General features: G+C 41.7%; 1 protein-coding gene across 5 annotated transcripts in view; it reads left to right on the top strand.

Moving 5' to 3' along the window:
• The first annotated feature begins 1124 nt into the window (after positions 1–1124).
• Positions 1125–16708, top strand: part of PXYLP1 (2-phosphoxylose phosphatase 1) — a 62809-nt gene continuing 47225 nt past the window's right edge. The window contains exon 1 of one of the 5 annotated variants that reach the window (XM_061345340.1): positions 1125–1241. The gene's annotated coding sequence lies outside the window, so the exon portion shown is untranslated. Of the gene's footprint in view, positions 1242–1507; positions 1632–2454; positions 2477–10492; positions 11031–16708 lie in introns of those variants that run through there. The other 4 variants (XM_061345346.1, XM_061345343.1, XM_061345339.1 and 1 more) reach the window with 4 other exon arrangements.

Genomic DNA, 16708 nt, shown 5'->3' on the forward strand with positions numbered 1-16708 from the left:
CAGTGACCCGTGGTCACCATGACCCAAGAGCAGAGGCCATGCAGATAAGTAGGTCAGCTGGCAGAGCAGTATGACAACAGAGTTGGAAGCTGGCAGAAGGATCCAGGGCAGCAAGAGGAACCTTGGGAGTATGTGACCCATATACACTCATTGAGGTGACTCCTGGCTGCAACCAAAACCCTGCAGCCATTTGCCATAAACACCAGTGCCAAATGTTTATTAGTATCATCATGTCTGCTTTGATCACCCTGTATTTGCATGGGTTCTGCACAGACACGTCAAAGCAGATATGTAAAGGGAATTAAGGCATTCTCCAAATCTGCAGAACTAATTTCAGAGTCTGGTTTAGGGCTACACTGAGGAAAAATCAGTGTATTTCAGAAATGATCAGCTTGTAGGCTTGCACCAGCTCTCCTGCTGGCACAGCAGGAGCAGCTCCTAGAAGGGAGCTAGAAGGCTGGTTAACTGGAAGCTTCTTAGGTGGCAACAGATCTTGGCAAATACAACTTATGAAATGACTTCGCTTGTATCAGCTATACAGCAAAATATGTTTTATCTTTTTACTGAAATTCGTGGAATTCTCCTTTGACAAGGGCCTGAAATTAGCATGTCTTACGAAAGGGCACTACAGCTTCCAGCTGCACTTCCCGGTAAGTATGAAAAGAATTTGCCAGCAGTCTCCAGCAGTAACCATTTCGCTTCGCTGCCTGAGATGTTTGTGCTGTTCTCCAGGGACCCGATGGCCACCTCTCGACGCTGAGAGCAGCAGGAAGTAAATCCAGGGCTCTGATGTTGGGGAACCCTGGCTAGCTGCCCTCTGTTGATCCGGGAGCCGCTCGCTGGTCTCCCAAAGGGTGACGATGAAAGAAGTCCCCAGAGGTCTGAAACCGCGCGGCCCCTTGCCGGGCGGGCCGGGAACCGCCTGTGCCGAGGGCAGCAACGGGCACCATCTCGCCACGCCGGGCTGTCGGAACCGCGGACCGAGTGTCCCCGCCGCGCTGGCCGCGGTCCCGTCCCGCTGCGGGGCTCGCCCGGGTCCGGTCCGTCCCGAGGCAGCCACTCACTCGCTCAACCGGGGCGGGGCCTCCCGCTCCGGGGCGGTGGCGGGCGGCGTGGCCGCTGGGGGGCGGCGCTGGCAGGAGCCGGGCGCTCGGCGGGCTGGCTTGAGCCGGCGCCGTGGCGTGGCGGCGGGCAGCGGCCGCGGCTCCGGGAGGAGGCGCTGAGCGCGGCAGGCAGGGCAGGTACAGGCGCGCTGCGGGCGGGGTGTTCCCCCGGCCGGGCAGGCGGGATGGTTCCCTGGGTGCGCTGCTGGGGAGTGCTTGGGCTGGTGCCCTGTACGACCCGGCGGTGTGCGCCTTGCTTCCCTCTCCCGGTAAATACTCGGCGGGTCCGGCGGGCGGCCGCTGCCGACGCCCGGGGACAGAGCGGGGGCGGCGGCCCGGGCGTACTGGGCACGGCGGGAGCGGCCACCTCGCGTCCTGCTCCGAGGGCCGGGAAGGGTCCGCTGCTGCCCCGCGTACGGGGGAGACCCGGGGCAGCAGAAGCGCTGCGGGCTCGGCTGGGCTGGCTGAAGCGGCCCGGTGGGCGGGGGACTCGCCGGCGGCCAGCCGTCCTCCGCGGGGCCTGGGCGGGTAAACTTTGCCGGCAGGACGGTGCCCGCGGCAGGCAGCCACGTCCCAGCGCTCCCAGGAGGGATTCGGTGCGTGCTAGCGGTCTGTGCGTTGTCCCGGCTCAACGGCGCCCGGCCGCACGGGCGTGCACACAGCGTGCGGGGCTAGAGCCCGCGACGGGGCGGGCCCGTGGGTCCCGCGGAGCGGAGCCTCGGTGGTGACGGGTTTCGGGTTCACCAGCTTTGACCGGCGAGTGCCACAGAGCTGCCGAGCCTCTCCGGCGGGCTGACACTTTGTCAGCAGTTACTGGCCGATATGCTGTGTCTGGAGTGGAACAACTGGCTTGAATTTTACCTTCTTTTTGATGCCTGTTGTCTTTAGAGTATCTGATAGCAGCCCCTGTCATTGTATGCACTTTAACCTAAATATTTGTAGAGCCTCGAACAGACTTCTTAGTGTATTTCTGCCCTGCAGGTTCCTAAGGAATAACCCGAACCTTTTGACAAGTGTGGTCTTTTTATCGGAAGCATGTTCTGACGTAGAGATCGCCTTGGTCTTCATGTGAAATGTTACACTTAAAAATAAATACATTTCAAAAAAATCAGTGAAAGTATTGTTTAAAATGCTAGGGAATAAGGAGTTAAACAATGTATTTGTAAATACCATAACCTGAATTTCTGAATAGATCACTTTACATAAAGGCTGGGACAATGGAAATGACAGGGTGGGAAGTGTGTGTGTAATAGCCTATTAAGCCTTTTATTTGTCTGGCATTACAGTCTGAGGTGAGCGTCTACTTCAGACCTTAAATTTTCTTTTCTACAGGTTTTACAAGTACAGTTTCATGTGGTTGAAAAAACTAGAGGGTGAGTGGCTCTATCCCTGACTAACTGCAAAAGCTGTCACATATAATAAGTTATTGTGCCAGTATTACAATAGTAATGGGATATTAAACCAACACATTTTGGCAGTAAGTAGCTGTAATACGTATGTGCTGTTTTGACGTCTGTAGAAGGAGGATTAGCTCAGACAGAATTTATAGTGGGAGGGTGTGAGTGGGATGAAAAGCAAAAGCTGCTTAATTTTAATCTTCTCAAAAAGGTAACTAAAAGTAGTGCATATGATTAAAACACATATGCTTCTCTCTCTAATGGCTTTTAATTGTAGTCTCTTAAATATTTTATGTAAAATCAGTAGTGCTGAAACATTGATTTCTGTAAGATTCAATGTGTGCTAAACGAGATCCCTGTTCTGCAAGAAAGGAAGTACTGAGGAGTGGCAGGGTCTCATGTGAAGGTCTGACAACAGAGCTGTAAAACTGCATTGGTGTAACTAAACCTGTGCATCTGTACCTGTGTACCTACACAGGTGTAGCTCTGGTTAGACTTCAGGCATTTACTTATATTGTTTTATTTTTATAATTTTGAACTTGCTTTTCCCTGATAGCCTTCATTTGTCTGTTGGGCTTCTTTTAGCTGCAAAAGCAGTCATCTTAGCAGGAACACATCCAGAAAGCAATGCTTCATGGTGTGCAGAATTACTGTCCCTCATGAAGTCTGATTTTTCCAGTGGTTTTACAATGGGGTGTATATTTTTACATACTTACCTTCCCTCATGAGCTTCTTACATGAAAGAAACCCTGCGTGTCCTGTGTGGTTTCTTATGTAAATCTTTGTTCATTTTCATTATGTCATAGGAGACCTTTGAAACTAGACTTTGGTTGAGTTTTTCTGGATGATTTTCTGCTGAAGTTGCAGATTATTTATTTATTTATTTTATTTTTAATTACAGAAGGCTTGTATGTGAAGTGTCTCTTCATGTTACCTCCTGAAACATGAGTGATGAATTCATGTGGTCCTAAGTGTGCCTTCTATCTGGATTTATAGTCAGGTCTAGTTGCATATTCTTTTCCTCTCCCCAAGGTTTTTATTCTCTTTTAACTAACAAAAAATATATTGGCAATTAGTATGTAAAGAAACATGTTGAAATGTGTGTTGCTCACATACATCAAATAAGTGTAGGAATGTAATGTTAAGCCAACTACTAACATACGTTTTATGATTTAGATATGATTAGATTTATGGCTTATGAGGGATGCTACAAGTGAGGTGGTGGTACCTTAATTGTTCAAGAGGGCAGAGCCCTCAACTCTGCCTCTATCAAGATGATGGACGTGCCCTCTCAAAGGAATATTGGGAAGCGCACACAAGACATGCAGCTATTGCTTCAGGTGTTATAGGAATCTATGGTGAAGGAAGTATGAGAGGACTAAAGAAGATGGAGGTTTTTTTGGTAATACAAGAAGTTTCTGAGAGTCACCAGTAGATGTGCAAGACAGTTACTGATCAGATATGCGAAAAGACAGCACAGCAGCTCACTGTGCTGGTAAGGACTTGACTAGCACATGCAAATGCTTCTAGACAGCATCCTCAAAGGTGAGGAAAGTCTTGCTTAAAAATAACCTCAATGGTTCAAACGTTGGACAGACAGTGTGGTTTGTGACAAAACTGTTCAAGTGGTGTGTTGCATTTGGGAAGTGTTTGAACGTAGCCTTTAATCTTAATTTGCTGGGAGAGGGAGTCGGTAAGCAACCTATGCATTGATTCACATTCAGGAGGTTGTATTTAAAAATAGCTTGGGTGGTAAATTATATACAGAAATGAAAACTTAAATTGTGTAGCAAAAAGGGAAGAAATGCCAAATACCTGGGAGGAGACTTTAAATTCACATTTCCTGCAAAATTTCTACTTGCGTGGATTTTGGTGTTGTGGAAGTTTTACTGAAATGAAACTAAAATATTGCACTACTGATAAAAAGATAATGCTTTAAAATACGTGTATCCATTCTTTCAAATGCTTTCCAGAATTCAGGTCAATGTATGGTATAAATTACATAGAAATAGAATTGCATAGAAATAGCAGTTGATCATAAAGCCACATATAGGATGATGATGATGACTGAAGGTTTATGTTGCAGCTTTCCAGAAAGACACTAGAGATGTTGTATGGAGCATGGCACACTTCATGTTCAGTTAAAATCAGGCTGCAATTTGGTGAAATCCAAATGGAGTCCCTTAAGCAAGCATTTGACTTTGAAAACCATTTAGGGCAGAAAATATTAGAAATGTTATTGTCTAAAAATTGTAACAGAGGATACATGAATCTTATGTCTACATAGGAGCATGTGAGTATAGCCCATACGGCTTATTCTGTGGCATCAGATATAAGTTAGAATTCAAAATTGATGTTCTTGTTTGTCTTGAAATTATTCGGTGGTCTCTGATTACAGCTGGGTGAGACACCCTTTTGCTCAGTGAAGAAATAGAGTGGGAAGGTGTACTCTGACAATCAGTGTTTATGATTCTTCTAAAAAAAATCAGATGTCATTTTGTTGTGTTCAGATAATGCCTGAATCATAAATGTAATGATTTATTCTAAGCAGCAGAAAAGAGCATTTTTTCATGGTGCAAGATGATAATAAGAACACTTGCCAGGAGGGTTACAAAGGCGGATGGTAAGTGTGTGATTAAGCACTAAGTGATTCTGATGACAGGCAAAGGATTCAGAGCAAGATTGAGAACTGTTTTGTATTGATTAGAGAGGTGAACTGGGTATTGAACAGCTAGACAGCTGGCATATTTCATTAAAATAACTGATTTTTGGAAGCTGAAATAATTGGTCTTGTTTGTTTGTGCCACATGGAAAAGACATTGTTCAGAAATGCTGTTTGGAAATCCTAGTCAGTGACTTTTCCAGCTGTTTCATCCATGGTTTCTACAGCCACCTTAAACCTTTTCATGGACAAAGAATGAAGTCAGTTTCCCCCAGAAAACTGTCACATGATTCATGGCTTCCCTTGTGAAAATGAAAAAATAAACACCACAACTTTGTCTCAATGTCTGCTATAGTGAATTTCACAGTTACTTACCTAGTGGAAGACACCATTCTAAGTTTACCTAACACTGACCTTTTATCACCATCTCTGGTGATAAAATGGGAGGCCTTGTGAATACCTGGTACACTCTGTTAATAATTATTTTAATACGACACAGGAGTGCTAATGCTGGACCTTGAACTTTGCCATATTTTTCATGCTTTGTTCATCTTCCTCATGTGTGTGTTATGATGCTGGTTTACTGATTGCCCCTGAAGCAAAAGTCTGAACACGGACTGTCTGTGAAGGCTTTTGGATGCCTTCATGAAGAGCTTCTGTTGGGCCAATAAACTGTGAAAACAACTTTGTGGAAGTTAGGAAGAAAAATGTGGTCAGTGGGCCTTTCAGATGAAATGCTAGGACATCGTGTTTAATCCCACAGCTCTTTACCTAAGCCTATTTTTATTTTTCCTTTTGAAAAAAAAAAAATAAGTCTCATGCTTGCACCTTTGTGTTCAGGTTGTCTCTTAACTGTAAGAGGGCATTGTTGTAGAAGTTAGGTTGTGCTGCTGCCACAATAATCAAGGATAAAACAAGGCACATCCTTTTGCCAGCAGCACGGTATTTTTCCCAGTATGTGGCCTGTGTTATTCCCCATCCAGCAGCCAGGCAAGTTGGCAGTTGTATGAAGTGCTGTGGGGAAGAAAGGGCAGCAGAAAATGCTGACTGTCTGCTGATGCATCTGTGTAATCACCATTCTGGGGTTAGATTGCAGGAACATGACAAAATTGCTGAATAAAGCCTGTTTACTCTATATTTTTTCCCCCTTTTTTTTATTTTTTCCAGTATGAGCTGCCAACTGTTGGTGCTGCAACGGGCAATAGTATAGCCTGTGGACATGAACAAAAGTTTTCCATGTGGAAGACAGGAAACAGAAGTGTATATCTACCATGTAATTTTGAATTAATCCTTGTGATTATGGTAGGATTGAACAGATCCCATAACAGAGCTATAGTCAGGAGAAAAAGTATTTTGGAATTAAGGTCAGAATATAGCTTAAGCATGAGGATAGAGTAGAAATAGAATCAGTACTGAAATATATGTCAGCCCTTCCATCCCTCTGGCACAAACACTTCTAACAACAGGTTGTTTCACTGCCATTTTTAACAGTATAATTTAGATAATTTAGTTAAACTGTGTTTTACTTAATGGAAAGCTGTCAGTAATGGCCACATCTCCAGCTGTAAAATGCTATTTTTTTAGGGTAAGATGAAGACATACATGTCTAGCTAATGGTTACAGGTGGAGTTGTGGGTAAGTTGCCAGGGGAAATTAGTGGATTCAGATTCCAGTAGTTTTCCATAGGGTGATGGATAATGGATCAGCTGAAGAGGGGATACAAGATGGGATGGTGAGTAGGCTGAAGAGCTTGGAGTAAGTAAGTCAGCAAGCTTTTACAATTAAGTGTCTCCCCAAATCCATTCAGTTGGAATACTGTGAGCAAATCAGCCTGTGTGAACCCCTGAGAACTGTGGGCATGTAACCTTTCAGCATTAGAATATATATGTGTGAAGGCAGGTTATAAACAGACCCAGTGGAAAAACATCTGTAATTAAAAGAATAAGGGCAGATTTGGGAGCTCAGGTCCTACTCTCAAATCCATCTAACCTGAGCAGAAGTGCAAACATGGAGGGGAGCATACTGACATCATCTCAGATGCTGGATAGGGTTTGAGCTGGTGTGGGAAAATAAGCATTTTCCTACATTTATGAGGTTTCTTCACTGATTTGTTTATTCAAATTAACTTCACTGGTGCATCCCTGGAATGGTCGCTTTCAAAGGTAGTCCAGTATTTGCAGCAGAATGCAACAACGCCTGACACTGGAGCAGAGGGAGGCAGGTTCCTGTTCAGAGGCATGTTCAAAAGTCTATATTGGAAACACATATGGAGAGGAGTGTTACAGTAAGAGAGGAAGTTGTTCAAACAGTTAAAACTGTAAAAGGTAAAAGCTTAACTAAAAAAGGAAAGTATATCAGTTCAAGCATGTTAACTGCTTTGCCTTTGCGTGCTTTTTAGAGCTGTGATGTTATCTGACCAGCCACTGGCTGTGATCTGTGTGTGATTATGATTTATGCTCATACAATTATGAGCATATGGTATAGCATTTAAAAACTCGTAAGTTTAAAATAATTACATTCTGGTGCCATTTTTCAAGAATTATTGTCTGTATGTTCTGGAATGGTTTTGCTGCCAATTAAGATTCAGTTCTGGCCTGTAGCCATCAAAATCATAAGGTTTCTTTCAAGTTTCATAATAATGTTAAAAAAAAGTCACTTGATTTCCTTTAAGGAAGTAAAAGCACTTCCTCTGTTTTTGTTTTTACTTTCTCTGCAGTTCACAGACATGCATGACCTATCACTGTGTAGGAAAAGGAGTGGGAACATTTCTTTTGACCTTCCTGAAGTGGATGACTAAGAGTTGGGCTTGTGACGGATTTTCCTAGATATAAAATTTTGTTTCCACAGGGCTTCCTAAGTTATGTGCTGCACTGGTAGGTTGTTGCTGACTTCAACTTTTTTCACGTTTCTACAGTGTTAACATATATAGCTGTAGAATACTGACCTTATTTCCAACCAAAAAGAGGTAGTCAAGGCCAGATCACAGCACTTACTGAGAATTTTGTCTGCATGGAAGGATCTCTTGAACTAAAGGTTTAAATGGACCAAAAGAAACGGAAGCTAAGGACACCTACTCCTTGAAGTATTTCATGCTCTCATACATTTGCTGTTCAAAAACTGCGACCTATAAAATCATTATACTTGGCAAACAAAAGCCCAAAGCATGGGCTTTCAACAATTCCTAAAGGGAGTATGAAAATGAGAGAAGTGGTGGTAAGCTAGCAAAAGAAATGCAGTGGTCTGTCTTTTCAGTATCTATGTTTTGGGTATGCCATGAAGAATGACTTTTTAAAAAGGGGAATGGTTTGTGATCCAAAGTTATTTAGAAACCATTTAAAGCTTTATAATTTGACAGATTGCATTATAGACTGGATTTTATTGATAGCTTCACTGTTGTGTTAAGTCTTCTCTGTGGTTTGAAAGGAAGTAGTCTGTGCTATATCATGTCTTGTTCAAAATGCAGCTTCAAATTCAAAACTGCATCCATCTTCGGAGCATCTGCTGCTCCCTGAGAGACCTTAGAGCAGCCATAGATTGGTGGGTTTTTTCCTGTGAACGAAATGGTCTTTCTCAGTCTTCATTTTGGTAATCTAAAAGGGGTCAGTTCCTTAGAGCTGGGGGGACTTTATTTTAGATTTTTGATTCATTTGAGCAGGTTTGTTGGAGGCGTACTCAGGAAATGAGTAGTCCTGATAGGCTGAGATGAGGGAAAAGAGTTTTGGGAAGGGAACTGCAAGAGAAACTTTGAAATGTCACAAAAATGCACATGGCAGCAGCATGTGCTTGACTTCAGTGCTATTGGTAGTGGAATTTTCATTGGGTTTTTTTCTCAGTAAGGTGCAAGGACACATTCTAAAACCTTTCATATATAGCAGAGAATCAATCTGCAGTAAATATATTTCTGTGTAAACCCTGTCCTCAAAGCAGTCACCAAAGGCAGACTAGTGTGTAGCTTAGAAAATGTAAAGGTTTATATTTAAATGCAGTTTCTCTATATTGTCAGATAGAAAACAAAATTTTTGTTCAAAATACTCCAGTTTGTTTGCAAATATTATTTTTCTTGCTACAGAAAAGGATGCTGTCAGTCAGCTTGCAATGATGCTTTTTCCTGTCATTTGGTGGGCTTTATGTTCTTTTACTTAATAGGAGTATAACAGATCTTTCTTACTGACATTAGAAAAAAGGTACTGTGTATTGAGTTTAGATTTTTGCTTCTGTTAAAGAACATAGGTGTGAAACCCAGGGGTATATGAAGGCCGAGGTTTTGCTCTCATGTTTGTACAAATTGATTGTACATCCATTACAACTTAAAAAATAGCAGCAGCAGTGTAAATTGATTGTAATGAGTTGCAGTGAGAGTGTATTTGGGCTTAGCACCCAATCTCTGTAAACTCTGAAGCAGGAAAACCCAATGGAAATCTGCTCTAATGTGTTTTTTCATTTCATGTTTTGGTGGCTTGCTTGGCAGCAAACTGGTTTAGAAACCAGCCCAGCAAGATAACCCAGATACATTATGTGGCATTGCAGCATCTGTTGCCATTCCTTCTCTGGATGCATCCTACAAATGCAGTCCTATGGATCCTGTGCTGGATGCAACCAATAATAGCAAAATTAAAACTTGAGTCACTTTTAGTGCTTGCAAGCAGTGACACAAATACAGGCTTAAATATACACATTTTGCTGGCCAAAAGAGATTAAGACTTCTATGGGCATCTATGTCAATTTTGATGAAAAACCAAGGAAAGAAAAATACTGTGTATGATACATATACCTTTGGTATAGGGACTTGCTGCATATATGATTATGTAGGCTTTGTGGGGTTTGGATTTTTTTGTTTGGTTGATTTTTTTTTCTGTGTGTGTTTTGGATTTTTTTTATTTTTTTTTTTTTGAAGGGGTGTGGTGTTTTGTTTTGGGTTTGTTTTTCTTTCTTTGGGTGGTTTTTTGTTTGTTTAATATGCAGGCACTGACAGAACTAAGATCATCCAAAATCTTCTAAGAAGGGTGAGAGAATGTAATCAGTTGTGTAGGTGGGACTTCAAAACATGTAGAGGTACAGACCCTGTAAAAGGGACCAGATGGAATGGTGGAGATGGTTTGCAGTGGTAGATGACAGAGTAAGTTATCCTGTTTTCCTCTGGAGAACAGCAATGAAGGAAAGAACTGTGTGGCACCTATAAAAGAACACTTCTCTGAAGCTGATGGAAAGCAGGATCAGCATGACACCTGTAATTTGGAACTCAGAGGCCTTGTAGTAGGGCAGATGTTCATAATTGGAGAAGGTAGTACTCATACAGTCATTGCCAACATGCATGTCTGCTGAAGGACTGCAGTTCGCAGGTTTCTGTGGGTGTATCATGGAGCTTCACCTGTGTGTTTCCCATAATGTGGAGCAGAATTCAGCAGGAGAGGTTCTTGTCTTGGCTCTGAGCACTTCAGTGAAGTGACGTGGCAGAGCATCACTGACTAACAAGTATGACTAAAAGTACAAATCAAAAGAGAGAGAATGCATGAGCTGGCAAGCATGAATTTTGATGCTGATCATCACTTTGTGGTCTGATCTGAAGAGGTGTCTAAATCTGGCACAAAGTAGAACATAAAGGAGACTACAGACAGGTCGCAGTAAATGTTCCATAATTGTTTCTATGTGTAATCCTGCTTTTCCTCTTTGTTTACAGTTAGAGCTAATTTAGACTCTTGTAAGTTCCTCCCAGCAGGGGCATGTCATCTTTGCGTCCCAGCTGATGGGAACACTTATGTTCTTTATAAATAGACTAGTGAAGCTGGTAGGAGCAAAAATGCCTCTCAGGATGCTGCCAGAGCCTGGGCTTGAAGGCAGCAAACTGTCTCCAAATTGAACCTCTAAAGGGTAAGTGTTCTGGGAAGAGGCAGAGACTAAATTTAAAACGTTTTTCTTTCTTCCTCTTTAAGGGAAGGATGTGCACAACATATAAATTGTATTTGAATTGCAGCTGTTCAGAACTTCTCTCACATATACTGATAATTTTAGGAGTAGAAGAGGGACTGGAGAAGGAAAAGGGTGATCTAGGGGAATGGCATCATACCAAAGGAATTGTGTGTTTACAGTACCTTCTATTTTGGCAATATAGTTCCCTTCATATCAAAGTTAGTTTATGCATGTTCTTATTTTTTTCTTAATAGTCCTAGGAATTATCAATTTTGTAGAAATAACTGCAGTAGTGATACCCTTTAGTGATTACATGTCAAAAATTACTGTGCTAGATTAAAAAAAAAATACTTTTACGGGGAATTCAGGTCTTTTAAAGTGTGACTTTGAAATGTTACTGAATAAAAGTCACAATTATAGTATTTAATTATAGCATTTCTTCCAAAAACTATTGTTTGAATTGTCAGAAGTATTTGGTTGTAGAAAGGGTGCCTTGCAAGGTGATTGGTGGTTGGAGTATGGGAGAGATAAGCTGATACACCTACTTTTACATTCTGTGGAAGTGTGAAAAAGATAAAAGAATCAAACACTGTAATGATCTTTTCATGCTTCTTAACAGTTCTCACACTTATTTTTCCCTCCCCACTCCAACCCCAGTTCAAGAAAACACATCTCTGGCTGCAAAATATTATCAGCTTCCAGTGCCAGGAAACCCATAAAGAGTAGTTATAATGTTGCAGCATTACGTTGCATTAGCTAAACATTAATGCACTAAACATAAGTTGAATATAGATGTCTCTGCATGACTGTTTATTACTCAATTTTAAGAGATCCACCGACTTGTAGGTTCTAATTTTAATAAAAGAAACATATTCTACAGGATGTGGACTGACAAAAATCAAATGCAAACCTAAACTATGTAAAAATTTGTTCTGCTTGCCTCTCTGAATTGCTGATCCTTGAAAGAAGGAAACTCGTAACAGCGATTGAATAGCAGGAAACTGTCCTTTGAAGGTTATAAGCTGAAGACTGCTTTCTCAGATTTTCCAGTATAAAACTGTATGACAGTCCAGCGCAAACCTGAAAGCTGGTTAGGAGAAAGAGATGTTTAAGACATTCACCATGTTATCTGTCTGTGCACCTTGAGATTTAAAAGCTGAGATCTCAGCGTCAAGTGAACCTTTTCAGAACAGCGGATTATCTTCATGGTATGGTCAAATCTCAGTATGGCTAATGGTCCCTTCATCACTTCTGAATGCTAAGCCGCTCCTCACCTTTACTTATTAAATCCAGCAGTAAATTTGCAGCACAGTGAAAAAAGCGAGTTCTGTAGATAGAGGCAAATTTTTTTTTGAGTAAGAGCTCTATTTGATCCCTTAGCTATAATGAAGTGAGAGCTTGTGTTGGTTGCTTTGACATATTGGGCGATAGTAGTGTCCCATGTTCAAAAGCTTTTGTAGATCTCAAGACCAGCCGTGCCAGTATGAGGAGTTTAGAACTGACTAGATAAGGAACAAACTTGGAATCAGAGAAAAGAGAAAATTAGATACAGGTATTTTAATGTTCTAAATAGTAAAATATATTAAACTTTAGCAACTTAGTTGTTCTTATATATATATATATATATATACATATATATACACCAGATGTGTGGAGACAGTGCTCTCACAGGAGAATGGATAATTGGTACATAAACTCTGAATAATCCTGAAAGATATACAGCAAGGCCGTGAGAGGCCCGAGGAAGCTTAAGCAAGCAAGATAAGAAGAAGCTGGAATTCACTGCGTTATGAGAACTGTGGACTGTTGGCAAGCTTTCGAGGTCAAGTTCTCACACCTGTGCTTAACCATTTATATGTTAGTCGCTAAGGGTCTTCAAGACATGTATCCAATTATAATATGCCAGATCACTGTAAGTGCCTGTAAGAAATGGTATATAAGGAGTTAAAGCTTTGTAATAAATTGGCATTCACTGATCACATTGATTGTTCCTGCGTTGTCCGTGACTCCCACGTTGACACCAGATGCTTGCTGCAAAAATTTTAAACAATTTGAAAATAAAGTTGTAAGTGGCTATCAGTTTTTACATATCGACATGTAGCTATGCTGTATGTAGTGGGTAGGTGCTGCTTCTTGCTGTTTCCATTAATGACTACCATGGAGTAGTACATGTTGCCCTTTTTACCCTGGCTTTCTTTATATCACCTTTTTTTTTCTTCTTCTTCTTTTTTTTCTTTTTTTTTTTTTTTAAATGAGGCTGCTGACCTCTTTACACTTCCAGTCAAGTTCTGTGTTTCATGTGGTTACAAACTTCTAGATTAAGTCATGGCTTACATGAGTAACTTTACTGAGCAGGCTTTATTTGATTTTTTCAATGATGAGCTAGTTCTACATTTCCTAGAAATGTGGTTTTTTTACACCAAGTGATGTGACCTATTTTTCATAAATGCTTTTTTTGAAAATAAAATAGTATTTGGTTCTGGTGGGAAAACGAATTACTAGCAACAGTATCGTAGATGCTAGCTTTGTTACTTCATGATGCTACGCAAAATACAGTTTCAGTGTTGCAGGAATCATATGTCCAGTTTAAATTGCTGCAGGGGTTTTATGAGGCTTTCCTCAATGTGATGATTACAAGCATGAGTAACTAAGCAGGTCGTGTGGACCAGAAAACTGGTGCTGCTGAGTGCTCCAGTTTCCTCTCTGCTCTGGTGCTTGCCATAGATCTTTGTAGCGCTGGTCAATTTGGTCATGACCACATGATCCCAGCCACTATTTTTCATTCCTGCAGGAAAAAGAGAAAATCCCTTGAAGCACCAAACAAAAGGTTTGGCTCATGCCACTTGCTGACACAGCTATATTATCCCAATTTCCAATTCAAGAGTATGAAATTCTCCAGCTATCAGAGAATGTCTGGATGCTGGACTTGCGGGTTTCAGTAGATGAAAAATAGACTGCCTGGTAGTCTGCTGCCAAATGGCTGGGGAATAACTGATGGAGCATCATGAGTTGAAGTAAAGGCAGAATTCTTCATTATAATTGTATAAGGAGCTGTCATCTTCATTTCGGATGTCTTCAAAACAGATTTTGTCAGAAAATAAGCCTGCAGATGTAGATGAAAAATAAAAGATGCATCAAAAAGCAATTACAGTTAAAAACTCTCCTCTGCATTGTAGAGATATTACACTAGTGAGTGGGTCCCTGTGTTCTACTATGACTTTTTCTAAAACCATATATGAATGTTACTCCAGATAAACCTTACGTTGTCTGTCAGCTTTTTGCTCTCCCTCCTAGGCTACAGAGCCTTGCTACAAAATATACCTGTATCTGACTATGGAATATAGAATATAGTTAGGGACTTCATGCTACCTTACTTTTTGGACAAAGCCACCATTTCTTTTTGCTATTTCACTACAGCCAGTTTTGCTTGGTTGTATTTCAGTGGACAATGTCACTTTGGTGTACCACATCAGATAAATACACTAGTTTTATTGAGGCAGACTTAGAAGAGTACTATTGATTATTTATGGAGACATGCTATTTTAATCAAGTAAAATCATTTAAGCTGTCATGGTGAGTCAGTGTAATAATGTGCTTACGCTTCATGCTAGATAGCAGGTTTGTATTCTAGATGGATACAGGTGATTTAGAGGATGTAACAGTATCATTTAGTTGGCACAGAAGTTTGGCAGTGGTGGTTTAGTGTCATGTCTAACCTTGCAAGTGCATTGAAAGCAGTCATTTTCAGGGCCAGACTTAAAATAATCAAAAGAAATAGCTTAGCTAGTCAACCCTGCAGAAACTGTATTTTGCACAGGAGGAGGGGTTGCTGGGTGGGAGGTTCCATGTGGAGCACTAGCCAGCAATACCCAGCAAAAAGTAGGTTAGTCATGCCAGCTGCTCTGCTGGGAGCTACAGCTTAGCCTGGGCTCTTAGCAGACATGCTGCTGTCACAGCCTTTCTAGGTAGGTACCAACTTTTCCAGTGAAATGGCCTAAAATGGAGAATGTGATTTGGTCAGGTTTTTCCAGAGCCCTCCAGAGGCTTGGCTGAGCTATCTGGTCTTGCTGTCAGTGGTAAAACTATTTTTACCCTTGTGTGAGTGTGTAAATATCTTAGCACCTTCCATTAGCACATGTTGGCCCTTTTGTGTAGTCAGAACAAGAAATTGAGTTTGTCCCAAACATTGCTTGCATTCAGTCATGGAAAGCTTTCCAAGAATGACCATGAACGGAGCAAAGAACAAGGATGTTGGTTTTCGATACCCTGTAGGTAGGACTGAATCTCGTTGTTCGAGGCTGATAAGCTTCCACAGGACTTTGGAACTTGCTTACCAGACTTGTATAAGCCAACTGAGTATGCGCAAAAGATGGGGTCATATAGCAAACACCACAGGCAAGGACCATCCTGAGGACCCTCTCAGAATCCTGAGCTTTGGTACTGCATGGGTGTTCACTAAACTATGCCCATGGGGAGGGTGCTCTAATGCTGTGAGTCATTCTGGCATGTTTTGATGAGTTGGATCATGTTTAACAGATAAATTCTGTGGGTAGTCTGTATGCTGCAAAAGGTGGCTAAGAAGTAGCCTTTTATATATCTGCATTTTGATACAGGATACTTCATTAACAACTGTTCTTCAGAATATCTAGACTGCTTATGTGTGTCATGCTTATAATAATGTTCCTGAAAAAAGTTTGGGGGTCTGTAAGCAATTTTTATCAAGTCCTGCATTCATAGAAAATGTAGAATCATTTAAGTTGGAAAGGACCTTTAAGATCATGGAGTCCAGCCATTAATCTAACACTGCCAAGTCCACCCCTAAACCATGTCCCAAAGCACCACTTCTGCACCTCTTTTAAATACCTCCAGGGATGGGGACTGAACCACTTCCCTGGACAGCCTGCTCCAGTGCTTGACAACCCTTACAGTGAAGAAATTTTTCCTAATATCCAGGCTAAATATTCCCAGATGCAACCTGAGGCTGTTTTGGTCTTGGGCAAAAGACCTGTTTAAGGGATGAGCATAAATCACTGCTTTTCTGGCACACATCAGAATGCTGCCTCTCGTGAGCTGAGCTCCCAGGGCTGAGTTCTGCCTCTTCTGCAGCAGTACGGTGCTTACCTTTAAAAGCAGTAACAGTTACTTATCTCCAAAGAACCAATGCCTGGAGAATAGCAAGGTGGTGGTGTCAGCTGTGGATAGAATCGACCTTTGAGTACTGAGGGCTTACAGCACAGTGATGGTGAGGCTGGGGCATGACCTGCACTCTGGCCTGTGTGCAGAGTAAATAGTTAAAGATCAGTATTCTCTAAATGTCATGTTAGCAGCAGATGCTCAGCAGCCCTGCAGCCTCCTGCTATGTGGTAGTATATTCTGAAGACCCACAGTGTGTTTTGCTCTGTGGTTGGTTTTTTGATCCGTCTGCATATAAAAATAGTTTTGTGGGGAGATAAGGTTGGTTAGCTTTTTATTCCACACACGCACCCACCCCCAGGCTCAGTGTTATCACTTCTAGCTTACAAATGCTCATTTCGGTGAGTACTCACAATACTTATTGTTCTGCCCTGACTTTATATATGCTGACTAAGTGCTGCTTGTCCCTGGGAGTACCTTGTATGCCAGCAAGGTACACCCAGGAC

The sequence above is a fragment of the Neopsephotus bourkii genome, unplaced genomic scaffold, assembly GCF_033783945.1.
Source record: "Neopsephotus bourkii isolate Nb327-2 ecotype Australia unplaced genomic scaffold, CSIRO-AGI_Nbou_v1 NB_234, whole genome shotgun sequence".
NCBI lineage: Eukaryota > Metazoa > Chordata > Aves > Psittaciformes > Psittacidae > Neopsephotus > Neopsephotus bourkii.